Source organism: Triticum dicoccoides, unplaced genomic scaffold (genome assembly GCF_002162155.2).
Source record: "Triticum dicoccoides isolate Atlit2015 ecotype Zavitan unplaced genomic scaffold, WEW_v2.0 scaffold17840-11, whole genome shotgun sequence".
Taxonomy (NCBI): domain Eukaryota; kingdom Viridiplantae; phylum Streptophyta; class Magnoliopsida; order Poales; family Poaceae; genus Triticum; species Triticum dicoccoides.
Genome location: NW_021224821.1, coordinates 740 through 13,979, shown reverse-complemented (window position 1 = coordinate 13,979; position 13,240 = coordinate 740). Strand labels below are relative to the sequence as shown.

The window sequence follows — 13,240 nt, the reverse complement described above, 5'->3', positions numbered from 1 at the left end:
ATCCCTATAGATCTTGATGCCGAATATGTAAGCAGCTTCTCCAAGGTCCTTCATTGAAAAACACTTGTTCAAGTAGGCCTTAATGTTGTCCAAAAATTCTATATCATTTCCCATCAAAAGTATGTCATCTACATAAAATATGAGAAATGCTACAGAGCTCCCACTCACTTTCTTGTAAACGCAGGCTTCTCCATAAGTCTGCATAAACCCAAATGCTTTGATCATCTCATCAAAGCGAATGTTCCAACTCCGAGATGCTTGCACCAGCCCATAAATGGATCGCTGGAGCTTGCATACCTTGTTAGCATTCTCAGGATCGACAAAACCTTCCGGCTGCATCATATACAGTTCTTCCTTAAGATAGCTGTTAAGGAATGCCGTTTTGACATCCATCTGCCATATCTCATAATCATAGTATGCGGCAATTTCTAACATGATTCGGACGGACTTCAGCTTCGCTACGGGAGAGAAAGTCTCATCATAGTCAACCCCTTGAACTTGCCGATAACCCTTAGCGACAAGTCGAGCTTTATAGATGGTAACATTACCATCCGCGTCTGTCTTCTTCTTAAAGATCCATTTATTTTCTATTGCTCGCCGATCATCGGGCAAGTCTGTCAAAGTCCATACTTTGTTTTCATACATGGATCCTATCTCGGATTGCATGGCTTCAAGCCATTTGTTGGAATCTGGGCCCGCCATCGCTTCTTCATAGTTCGAAGGTTCACCGTTGTCTAACAACATGATTTCTAGGACAGGGTTGCCATACCACTCTGGTGTAGAACGTGTCCTTGTGGACCTACGAAGTTCAGTAGCAACTTGATCCGAAGTACCTTGATCATCATCATTAATTTCGTCTCCAGTCGGTGTAGGCACCACAGGAACATCTTCCTGAGCTGTACTACTTTCGGGTTCAAGAGGCAGTACTTCATCGAATTCTACTTTCCTCCCACTTACTTCTTTTGAGAGAAACTCTTTCTCCAGAAAGGACCCGTTCTTGGCAACAAAGATCTTGCCTTCGGATCTAAGGTAGAAGGTATACCCAATGGTTTCCTTAGGGTATCCTATGAAGACGCATTTTTTCGACTTGGGTTCGAGCTTTTCAGGTTGAAGTTTCTTGACATAAGCATCGCATCCCCAAACTTTTAGAAATGACACCTTAGGTTTCTTCCCAAACCATAATGCATACGGTGTCGTCTCAACGGATTTAGACGGTGCCCTATTTAAAGTGAATGTGGCTGTCTCTAAAGCGTATCCCCAAAATGATAGCGGTAAATCGGTAAGAGACATCATAGACCGCACCATATCCAGTAAAGTGTGATTACGATGTTCGGACACACCGTTACGCTGAGGTGTTCCAGACGGCGTGAGTTGTGAAACAATTCCACATTTCCTTAAGTGCGTACCAAATTCGTGACTTAAATATTCTCCTCCACGATCTGATCGTAAAAACTTTATTTTTCGGTCACGTTGATTCTCTACCTCATTCTGAAATTCTTTGAACTTTTCAAAGGTCTCAGACTTGTGTTTCATCAAGTTAACATACCCATATCTACTTAAGTCATCAGTGAGGGTGAGAACATAACGATAGCCACTGCGAGCCTCAACGCTCATTGGACCGCACACATCAGTATGTATAATTTCCAATAAGTTGGTTGCTCGCTCCATTGTTCCAGAGAATGGAGTCTTGGTCATCTTACCCATGAGGCATGGTTCGCACGTGTCAAATGATTCGAAATCAAGGGACTCCAAAAGTCCATCTGTATGGAGCTTCTTCATGCGTTTGACTCCAATGTGACCAAGGCGGCAGTGCCATAGATATGTGGGACTATCATTAGCAATCTTACATCTTTTGGTATTCACACTATGAATATGTGTAACATTACGTTCGAGATTCATTAAGAATAAACCATTGACCAGCGGGGCATGACCATAAAACATATCTCTCATATAAATAGAACAACCATTATTCTCGGATTTAAATGAGTAGCCATCTCGTATTAAACGAGATCCAGATACAATGTTCATGCTCAAAGCTGGCACTAAATAACAATTATTGAGGTTTAAAACTAATCCCGTAGGTAAATGTAGAGGTAGCGTGCCGACGGCGATCACATCTACCTTGGAACCATTCCCGACGCACATCGTCACCTCGTCCTTCGCCAGTCTCCGCTTATTCCGCAGCTCCTGCTTTGAGTTACAAATATGAGCAACCGCACCGGTATCAAATACCCAGGAGATACAACGAGTACTAGTAAGGTACACATCAATTACATGTATATCACATATACCTTTAGTGTTGCCGGTCTTCTTGTCTGCTAAGTATTTGGGGCAGTTCCCCTTCCAGTGACCCTTCCCTTTGCAATAAAAGCACTTTGTCTCAGGCTTGGGTCCATTCTTTGGCTTCTTCCCGGCAACTGGCTTACCGGGCGCGACAACTTCCTTGCCGTCCTTCTTGAAGTTCTTCTTACCCTTGCCTTTCTTGAACTTAGTGGTTTTATTGACCCAACACTTGATGTTCCTTTTTGATTTCCACCTCCGCTGATTTCAGCATTGAAAATACTTCAGGGATAGTTTTCACCATCCCCTGCATATTGTAGTTCATCACAAAGCTCTTGTAGCTAGGTGGGAGCGACTGAAGGATTCTGTCAATGACCGCCTCGTCCGGGAGGTTAATGTCCAGCTGGGACAAGCGGTTGTGCAACCCAGACATTTTGAGTATGTGCTCACTGATAGAACTATTTTCCTCCATTTTACAACTATAGAACTTGTTGGAGACTTCATATCTCTCGACCCGGGCATGAGCTTGGAAAACCATTTTCAGGTCTTCGAACATCTCATATGCTCCGTGTTGCTCAAAACTCTTTTGGAGCCCCGGTTCTAAGCTGTAAAGCATGCCGCATTGAACGAGGGAGTAATCATCAGCACGTGACTGCCAAGCGTTCATAACGTCTTGGTTCTCTGGGATGGGTGCTTCACCTAGCAGTGCTTCTAGGACATATGCTTTCTTGGCAGCTATGAGGATGATCCTCAGGTTCCGGACCCAGTCCGTACAGTTGCTGCCATCATCTTTCAGCTTGGTTTTCTCTAGGAACGCGTTGAAGTTGAGGTTGACATGAGCGTTGGCCATTTGATCTACAAGACATTTTGCAAAGGTTTTTAGACTAAGTTCATGTTAATTAAGTTCATCTAATCAAATTATTTAATGAACTCCCACTCAGAGTAGACATCCCTCTAGTCATCTAAGTGATACATGATCCGAGTCAACTAGGTTGTGTCCGATCATCACATGAGACGGACTAGTCATCATCGTTGAACATCTCCATGTTGATCGTATCTTCCATACGACTCATGTTCGACGTTTTGGTCTCTTGTGTTCCGAGGCCATGTATGTACATGCTAGGCTCGTCAAGTTAACCTAAGTGTATATGCATGTGTAAATCTGTCTTACACCCATTGTATGTGAACGTTAGAATCTATCACACCCGATCATCATGTGGTGCTTCGAAACAACGAACTTTCGCAACGGCGCACAGTTAGGGGGAACACTTTCTTGAAATTATTATGAGGGATCATCTTATTTACTACCGTCGCTCTAAGCAAATAAGATACAAAAACATGATAAACATCACATGCAATCAAACAGTGACATGATATGGCCAATATCATATAGCTCCTTTGATCTCCATCTTTAGGGCGCCATGATCATCTTCATCACCGGCATGACACCATGATCTCCATCATCATGATCTCCATCATCGTGTCTCCATGAAGTTGCTCGCCAACTATTACTTCTACTACTATGGCTAAAGGTTTAGCAATAAAGTAAAGCAATTACATGGCGTTTAATCATTGACATGTAGGTCATACAATAAGTAAGACGACTCCTATGGCTCCTGCCGGTTGTCATACTCATCGACATGCAAGTCGTGATTCCTATTACAAGAACATGATCTCATACATCACATATATATCATTCATCACAACTTTTGGCCATATCACATCACATAGCAAATGCTGCAAAAACAAGTTAGACGTCCTCCAATTGTTGTTGCATGTTTTTACGTGGCTGCAATAGGGTTGTAGCAAGAACACTTTCTTACCTACGTAAAAGCCACAACGTGATATGCCAATTTCTATTTACCCTTCATAAGGACCCTTTTCATCCAATCCGCTCCGACAAAAGTGGGAGAGACAGACACCCGCTAGCCACCTTATGCAACTAGTGCATGTCAGTTGGTGGAACCTGTCTCACGTAAGCGTACGTGTAAGGTCGGTCCGGGCCGCTTCATTCACGATGCCACCGAAGCAAAATAAGACTAGTAGTGGCAAGAAAATTGACAACATCTACGCCCACAACAAATTTGTGTTCTACTCGTGCAAAGAAACTACGCATAGACCTAGCTCATGATGCCACTGTTGGGGAACGTTGCAGAAAATAAAAATTTTCTATGCTTCACTTGATCAATCTATGGAGTTCATCTAGCAACGAGAGAGAGGAGTGCATCTACATACCCTTGTAGATCGCGAGCGGAAGCGTTCAAGAGAACGGGGTTGAGGGAGTCGTACTTGTCGTGATCCAAATCACCGATGATCCTAGTGCTGAACGGACAACACCTCCGCGTTCAACACACGTACGGTTGGGGAAGACGTCTCCTCCTTCTTGATCCAGCAAGGGGGAAGGAGAGGTTGATGGAGATCCAGCAGCACGACGGCGTGGTGGTGGAAGCAGCAGCTATCTCGGCAAGGCTTCACCAAGCTCTACGAGAGGGAGAGGTGTTGCAAAGGGAGAGGGAGGCGCCAGAGACTTGGGGTGCGGCTGCCCTCCCTCCTCCCCACTATATATAGGGCCCCTAGGGGGGCTCCGGCCCTAGGAGATCCAATCTCCAGGGGGGCGGCAGCCAGGGGGGAAACTTGCCCCCCAAGCCAGGTGGAGGCGCCCCCACCCCTAGGGTTTCCAACCCTATGCGCAGGGGGGCAAGGGGGGGCGCACCAGCCCACCAGGGGCTGGTTCCCATCCCACTTCAGCCCATGGGGCCCTCCGAGATAGGTGACCCCACCCGGTGGACCCCCCGGGACCCTTCCGGTGGTCCCGGTACAATACCGATGACCCCCGAAACTTTCCCGATGGCCGAAACCTGACTTCCTATATATAATTCTTCACCTCCGGACCATTTTGGAACTCCTCGTGACGTCCGGGATCTCATCCGGGACTCCGAACAACTTTTGGGTTACTGCATACTAATATCTCTACAACCCTTTTGTCACCAAACCTTAAGTGTGTAGACCCTACGGGTTCAGGAGACACGCAGACATGACCGGGACGACTCTCCAGTCAATAACCAACAACGGGATCTGGATACCCATGTTGGCTCCCATATGCTCCTCGATGGTCTCATCGGATGAACCACGATGTCGAGGATTCAAGTAACCCCGTATAAAATTCCCTTTGTCAATCGGTACGTTACTTGCCCGAGATTCGATCGTCGGTATCCCAATACCTCGTTCAATCTCGTTACCGGCAAGTCACTTTACTCGTACCGTAATGCATGATCCCGTGACCAAACACTTGGTCACTTTGAGCTCATTATGATGATGCATTACCGAGTGGGCCCAAAGATACCTCTCCGTCATACGGAGTGACAAATCCCAGTCTCGATCCGTGTCAACCCAACAGATACTTTCGGGGATACCCGTAGTATACCTTTATAGTCACCCAGTTACGTTGTGACGTTTGGTACACCTAAAGCACTCCTACAGTATCCGGGAGTTACACGATCTCATGGTCTAAGGAAAGATACTTAACATTGGAAAAGCTCTAGCAAACGAACTACACGATCTTGTGCTATGCTTAGGATTGGGTCTTGTCCATCACATCATTCTCCTAATGATGTGATCCCGTTATCAATGACATCCAATGTCCACAGTCAGGAAACCATGACTATCTATTGATCAACGAGCTAGTCAACTAGAGGCTCACTAGGGACATGTTGTGGTCTTTGTATTCACACATGTATTACGATTTCTGAATAACACAATTATAGCATGAATAACAGACAATTATCATGAACAAGGAAATATAATAATAATCATTTTATTATTGCCTCTAAGGCATATTTCCAATAGTAGGAAGCCGAACCTACGTCCAAGCCCCTTGACCTTGAGCTTCTCATCATTGCTGGCGAGGGGAAGGGCCATGGCCCCCACCTCCTTTGCAACAGGGAAATCGCCACCTCCGGGCATCGCAAGCTGCACGAGATACGCGCATCGAGCACCAGCTCAACTCCGTCCATACGGAGTCGCCCAACCACCACATCACGTGAGATAGCGCGTCTCAAGGTTAACATCCTAACCTTTTATTTATGTCCATGCCTCGAAATAGCACCGTTCCAACCTATATGAGCCTAATGCCATGTTACAGGATTGCGCAACGGGCTGTTGAAGAGGAGCAAAGGCAGCAGGCTGAGAAGGACTCCAGAGAAAAGGAACGGGAAGACACGAACAAGAGGTTGAAGCTGCTTGAGGATCAACTACAGGTAGAACATTATCTAAACTAGAGTAGAAGATTCATTACATAGGGACGAACCACCCTCACGTGACTCTACTCTTATAGGTTCTTATGCAATCTCGAAGCAGTGCAAGTGATGCCCCTCCTCCTCCTCCGGAATGTTAACCCGATGGCCTCTCCTCCTCAAGATAATCTATATATGAACAAGTGTACTTCTATTGTGACGTGCACGTGTTTTGCAAGTAGTGACAATATGTATGAATTTGCAACTTGTGTGTGACGTCTACTAGGATACTACATTCGACTTGTGTGTGACAATATGTGGACTATCCCTAATTATGCATATATATGTGGACTAGATCAAATTATGCCTATATATGATCAAATTATGCCTATATATGTGTGGACTAGATCAAATTATGCCTATATATAATCAAATTGCACTGTAGTTGTTTTTATCTGCAGGGATCAGAAAAGAAATAGCTTGACAGCAGAATGGATGGGAAAGATTTCCGAGGGCAACACTCAGAAAACGATAGACTACCGAGAGCACCTCTCGGAAACATGGTCGTCTGGGACACTACTGTTGTGCCACAACTTTTCCGAGAGCAGCTCTCGGAAAAGAAGGAGAGCATTGCCGAGACTAGCTCTCGGCAAAGCTATGTAAACTGTCAGCTCCCATGTGGGCCACGCTGTCCTACTGGTCAGAAGGATTGCCGAGAGCTGCTCTCAGCAAAGATATCGTTATTTTTTTTCAAAAATATTTAGCAAGTTATTTAAAAAAATTACTGATAAATGTGACCGCTGGGACCACATGTCAGTTAGAAAGAACACATAAAAAAAAATATAGGATGTTGCATATGCTTTGCCGAGAGTGACACTCGGCAAAGTACGCAGTAACTGACGGAGCCGTCTGTTGCGGACGGGCATGCCACGTGGCTCCTCTTTGCCGTGAGCGGCTCTCGGCGTCTGCAGGGTTTGCCGTGCGGTGCCTCTTTGCCGTGAGGCAGTGACGACAAAGATGGCAGTTTGCCGTGAAGGTGGGTTTGCCGAGAGTGACACTCGACAAAGCTTGCTTTGCCGAGTGTCCGTGTTTTAGCACTCGGCGAAGAGCATTACACCCGGCGTATGTGAAAATTCCAGTAGTGCTTGCTCTTGACAGATTAGGCTTCTCTGGTGTTGCTTTGTATACAAATGATTTACTCGCCTCTTGGTTTAATTTAGGAGCGAAAAGTGAAGAATAATATCAGTTTAGTGATGCACTTGACCATTTTTCACAAAGTCGATGTGTTGTGGCAGCACACGTGCAGTTCTGGACATTTGACTATACCAAGCTGTTCGAAATGCAATACCACTTGTACATTCAGAAAAACCTTTGTACATCGTCTCGTAGTTACATATGAGTGTTAGTTTGGAACAAATGCTGAAACACATCTCTGAATTGGGAACCCTTAAAAAGGTGACTGGGGGAGGATGAAAGGACAGAACCCTTAAAAAGTTCAAATGATGAGCAGATGCCGGAGTAAGCGGAAGGGGCAAGGAGAAAGAGGCAATGATCTCTGATTGATATAATTTCTCTGATTTTGAGGCAAGCTATTAAGAGACTACCAAATCAATGAGAGATTAGACTTTGTTATTTAAATATATAAAGAGGAAGAAATGGTAGACTCAGCCGGGTGAATCTCCTCCTTCCTTTCCATAGCTGAAAATTCCTATCCGATACGATCACACCGCAACAACCTTTTTCTTTTCCACTTCCCAAGGGATCGATCGAGCTCACGTTTCCGCGGCCGCTGCTCGTCGCCTCCGTCAATGGATTCTAGTTGAGACCTTCTCCCTCGCCAATTCTTCCCCGACGCAGGTGAGCATGCATCGTCCCCGCCAATTTATCCTAGTCACGGAAGCAATTCACCAAGGCTTTTCACTTTTTAGGTTCACCGGACTCAGCGGAGCATTATGCCGGACAGGAGAGGCGCCACCCTGCTCGAGGACCTGCTAGAAGAGATCATTGACAAGATACTCATCCGGTTGCCGCCCAAGGACGTCGATCGTTGCCGTGCCGTTTGCCCGTTGTGGCGCAGTGTCACCTCCACGCCTGAATTCATGGTCGAACACCACCGCCGCCAGCCGTCGCTCCCCATCATCAATGGGTTGGGGCGGCCTGCAAGCTTGGTGATCTTGCGTAATGTCGGTGCTGGAGTCCCTAGTCAACATCTCTGGCCTTCCGTCTCGGGCCAACAAAACTGGTACGAGAATTACCTTCAAGGCGCCCACGGTGGCTTTCTCATCGTCTCCCGGAGATCCCGATTCTACGTCTGCAATCCGGTCCTCCGCAAGCATGTTCTCCTTCGGCAACCTCGACTTGGACAAGGCATTCACAACACTGTCTGGCGTTATGGTGACGTCGATGGCAGAGTGGCCAGACAAGATAGAAGCCTCAATACGATCTGAAGACCTGTGGAAGATGGCGGCAACGACACACGAGTGCGTCTGACCGGATTGTGCCCCAGACCCGGTATGTGGCTTGGCTGGGGCTTCCGAATGAGTTTCGGCTTCCGGCTTTTGATGTTAGGTTTAGGTGAGTGTTTTGGGTAGTGGCCCAGCTAGCACCCCTTCATCGTTTTGGATAAAAGTAGCGGCATATGTTGCCAAGATGGTGGATTCAGGCACATTGTTGTAATACTTTGTAAGGTCCTCAAGAATAATCAATAAAGTGGCCATATGCCTCTCCCAGATGTAGAGGCCGGGGGTCATCCTCCTTTTCTAAAAAATTCACAACACTATAATCGGTTTCTACCAGCACCATCCAACTAGAGAATACAGGGTGCTCTGGGTCTCAGAATTACAGCACTCGTCCGGCTCCAGCTTATACATCCTCACATTGGGATCCGATGAGCCTAGGCATGTCAAAATCGGAATGCTATCCATGGACCAGACGTTACTGAAGGGGCTAAAGCCACCAGTCCCCCAGCGTGGTAGCCTGCATTGGTATCCTTATGATGCCAGTAAAATTATGGATAGCAGCAAGGAAATTATTGCGTTTCACACGAAAGTTGAGTCATTCCGGTTGCTAGGAAGTCGACTATAGGGGGTTATTTAAGATGAATGAGACGCTTGTTTTCTAGGGTGGATCGACTCCCCATTTCACCACCATGGATATCTGGGTGATGCAGGATTATGAGGCTGAAGTCTGGGCCTTGAAGTATCGGATTGATGTATCTACGGTGGAGGCATCACGACAACTTTATAGAGCATCCTCCAAAAAGAAAAAGAAAACACCACTTGATTCAGTGGTGCAATGGTTCAACTGCATGGTCGCGCTCAACGACCGTGAGCTGCTCATCTTGTTTAACGATAAACATGTGTTGCGCTGCGACGTTGATGGCAAATTCTTAGGCATCGTGAACATTGGAAAGAGTCAATATTGTATGTTGCCTACTTGGCACCGCTTCCAAGAGAGCATTATTCCAATTCCGTGCAATGGGATGCAAGAAGAGGATGAGGAGTCTCCATTCTCCATAGGGAGTGTCTGAATCTTGAAAGCACTTGGTCTGTTCTTCCCTTGGATTCAGAGCATGCCTTTTGTTCTTGGCTTTTCTTGCTTACTAGTACCACCAGTAGAACAGGTCATCTTGGATGGTTGCAGTAATAACACCTACATTGCCATCGTTTGGTGCTTACTATGATAGGTTCAACGTCTCGTTAATTTTCTGAACTATGGAATATCGATCTATCTATGCATTAAAGTATATTACTGTTCCTTCCTGCCGCCCATATTTACCCTAATTTTGGTATGGTTTATATGCATGCATGAATGACATCTTTAAGATGTGAGATTCACTCTTGGTCATGCTTTCTGAGGAAAGGCAATTTTAGGTGTCGAAATGTTATCCCGGGTGTCTTCCATACATAGGCTGTTATGTTTATCTCTGTTGTTCAGTTTGCAATTTGGTCGTAACTCCTAAGTAGCACCTGGACTTTTTGAGAAAACGTTCTGCTTGCAGGTACTATTGCTAAGGCCTCTCTGTTTTTCTGCTTTTTCCTTCTTCAGATATTTTGTACTGGTTCATGTTGCCAGCTGAGAGATTCTTTACACTGTCAGTTTTGCTGATTTAAGACTGGCCTTAGATCACATGGAAAACCCAGCAATTCCAGTGATAATAGTCTGCAATTGAACAAATAGCCTGCAATTCTCTGCTTGCAAATAAACTGTCGGATTGAACGCCTAGCACTGGAAATTCACCACTAATTTTTTTCCATCGTTTCTGGAACAACAAGTCAAACCCATACACTGACGGTAACAGTACCGAATGGATCATGCATCTCTGTTATTTTTTATTCGCTTTTTTCTCTGTTAACACATGTATGTGAGTATGTCTGTAAACTGCAGAAATGCACCTTCACTGTACTGTAGTATTACTATTGTCCACCTGCCCTGCACTGACAATCAAGTACTGCGTTCTCTCATATTTGCAGTAGAAATTCACCTTTCTTCCTGGATGCACCGACTTAGCCCAGCTTCACCGCATAGTTGATAATGCCGCGTTTGGTTGGTCGCATTAGGTCGGGTCAGGCCCACGCGGGAATAATTTGGCCCGTTTGGTTGCCTGGATCGCATCCAATTCGTTGCTCGCACGAACCTCAAAGCAGGCCACTACCAGAATAAACCCCTATGTCTACGGCCCAGGCCTATGCCGACGGCCCTGATTCCCGTCGGGATAGGCCTATGCCGACGGCCCCCGTAGGCATAGGGCCGTCGGCATAATATACGTCGGCGTATCTCGGGATGCCGTCGGCATAGAAAAGTCGTCAGCATAGATAATTTGCCGAAGGTGTTCGTACATCTATGCCGACGGCCAGGGCCGTCGGCAACATTCCACGCTAACGGTGGCCGCCGTCAAGTGCCGTCCATAGATGAGACGCCATGTGGCAGGGCTATGCCTACGGCCTAGCCGTCGGCATTGATTTGAAACTATGCCTACTGCTAGGCCGTAGGCTTAACCCTGCCACGTGGCGGCGTCTGCTAGCTCCGTGGGCACGGCTATGCCTACGGCGTAGCCGTCGGCATAGATTTGAAACTATGCCTACGGCTAGGCCGTAGGCATAGCCATGCCACGTGGCGGCGTCTACTAGCTCCGTGGGCAGGCTATGCCTACAGCTTGGCCGTCGGCATATGTCTAAATCTATGCCTACGGCTATGCCGTAGGCATAGGTGCCAGGCTATGCCGACGGCGTAACGGTAGGCATAGTTTAGATATATGCCGACGGCCTAACTGTAGGCATAGGCTCCACGTGTCGTCCTCTGGTACCTCATGGTAACCCTATGCCTACGGCTAAGCCGTAGGCATAGTTTCCGTTTATTTTTTTTCCTTTTTTCTGTTTGGTTTCAATTCAAATTCACAGCATATATATATGATGAAATAGACATACACAACATATATAAGTATCATCCTCACAACAAACACCATCACAACAATATAAGTATCATGACAAACATAACCATCATCACAAACATAAGCATCTAAAGAAGCACACAAGTCATCTAAAAGATCACAAGTCATCTAAAAGACCACAAGTCATCTAAAGACCACAAGTTTATGATCACCACCACGGTCACCCAAAGGCTTAAGCGCCAGGACATCCACCACCACCGCCAAGTCCGCCGAAGCCTAGGCTTGTTGACGACCTTGCGTAGGAAACCCACGCCGTCAGCCTTCCCCTTGCCCATGTTCCACAAACCTGCATTGAAAAGAGAATAAACAATTAGTACATTAAAAATGAAGGAAAATGCATAATAATAAGGAATAATAAACACATTAATAAAAAGCATAAAAAGGCATATTCCTAAACCATAGAAAAAAGACTTGAAACATACATCTGCTAGAACCCATATGAATCATCACTGTTGTAACCTCTTTCTTGGTCGGTCTCATCATCACTATCAATCATATCATCTTCGTTATCTGACGGAGGTGGAGGCTCTTCCTCGTCGTCAGCGTCTTCGTTTAGCTTTTCTAGCATAAGTATGTCATTTTCATTGACAATGGTCTCACCATCATTCCGTGCATCGTCATCGTTTGGATCCACATCATCATCACCCAATGGTCTAGCGTCATCGTTTCTAACCACATCATCATCATCAGGTTGCTCTTGATAGAACACTCCCTCGTATGTCATGGGGTTAATGTTGTAGTAATCGTCTTCATTCGGGTTCGGTAGCTTACCATGTGGCGACACCTTGAACACAACTTCCCAACCCTTTAGGTACTCTTTCTGGCATGGGTAAGGCAGATAATATACTTGTGTAGCTTGGGTAGCCGCAATGAAGAGATCGGCTCCGGCGTAGACGGTTGATGGTTTAACTTCGACCAAACCAATGGAAGGCGTATGTTTTACCCCCTCCCGCGGATCGAACCATCGAAATTTGAACACAGACATGATTATTAAGATGGATTCGTAGCTCACCCTCGACTGTAGACGAAGTAGTCAAACAGCGACGAAATCACAGACCAATGCCTTCGATGACGATGACTCCAAAGATATGCAACACCAGAAAGCCTGTAAATTTTACCAACAAAAAAACTTAGATCATCAAGTGTCAAAAAAACTTAGATCATCAAGTGTCAAAAAAGATTCATCATTATTTTGTAGCAAGACCATCATGAACAAAAAACCACTCATCACGAAGATGCGACACAATAAAGAATGCTAATCCACCGTGGCAAAAGTATA

The 13,240-nt window shown here is 45.8% G+C and overlaps 1 pseudogene; it reads left to right on the top strand.

Annotated features, from left to right (window-relative positions):
- The first annotated feature begins 8,464 nt into the window (after positions 1-8,464).
- LOC119344656 lies at positions 8,465-10,041 on the top strand (annotated as a pseudogene).
- Positions 10,042-13,240: the final 3,199 nt, after the last annotated feature.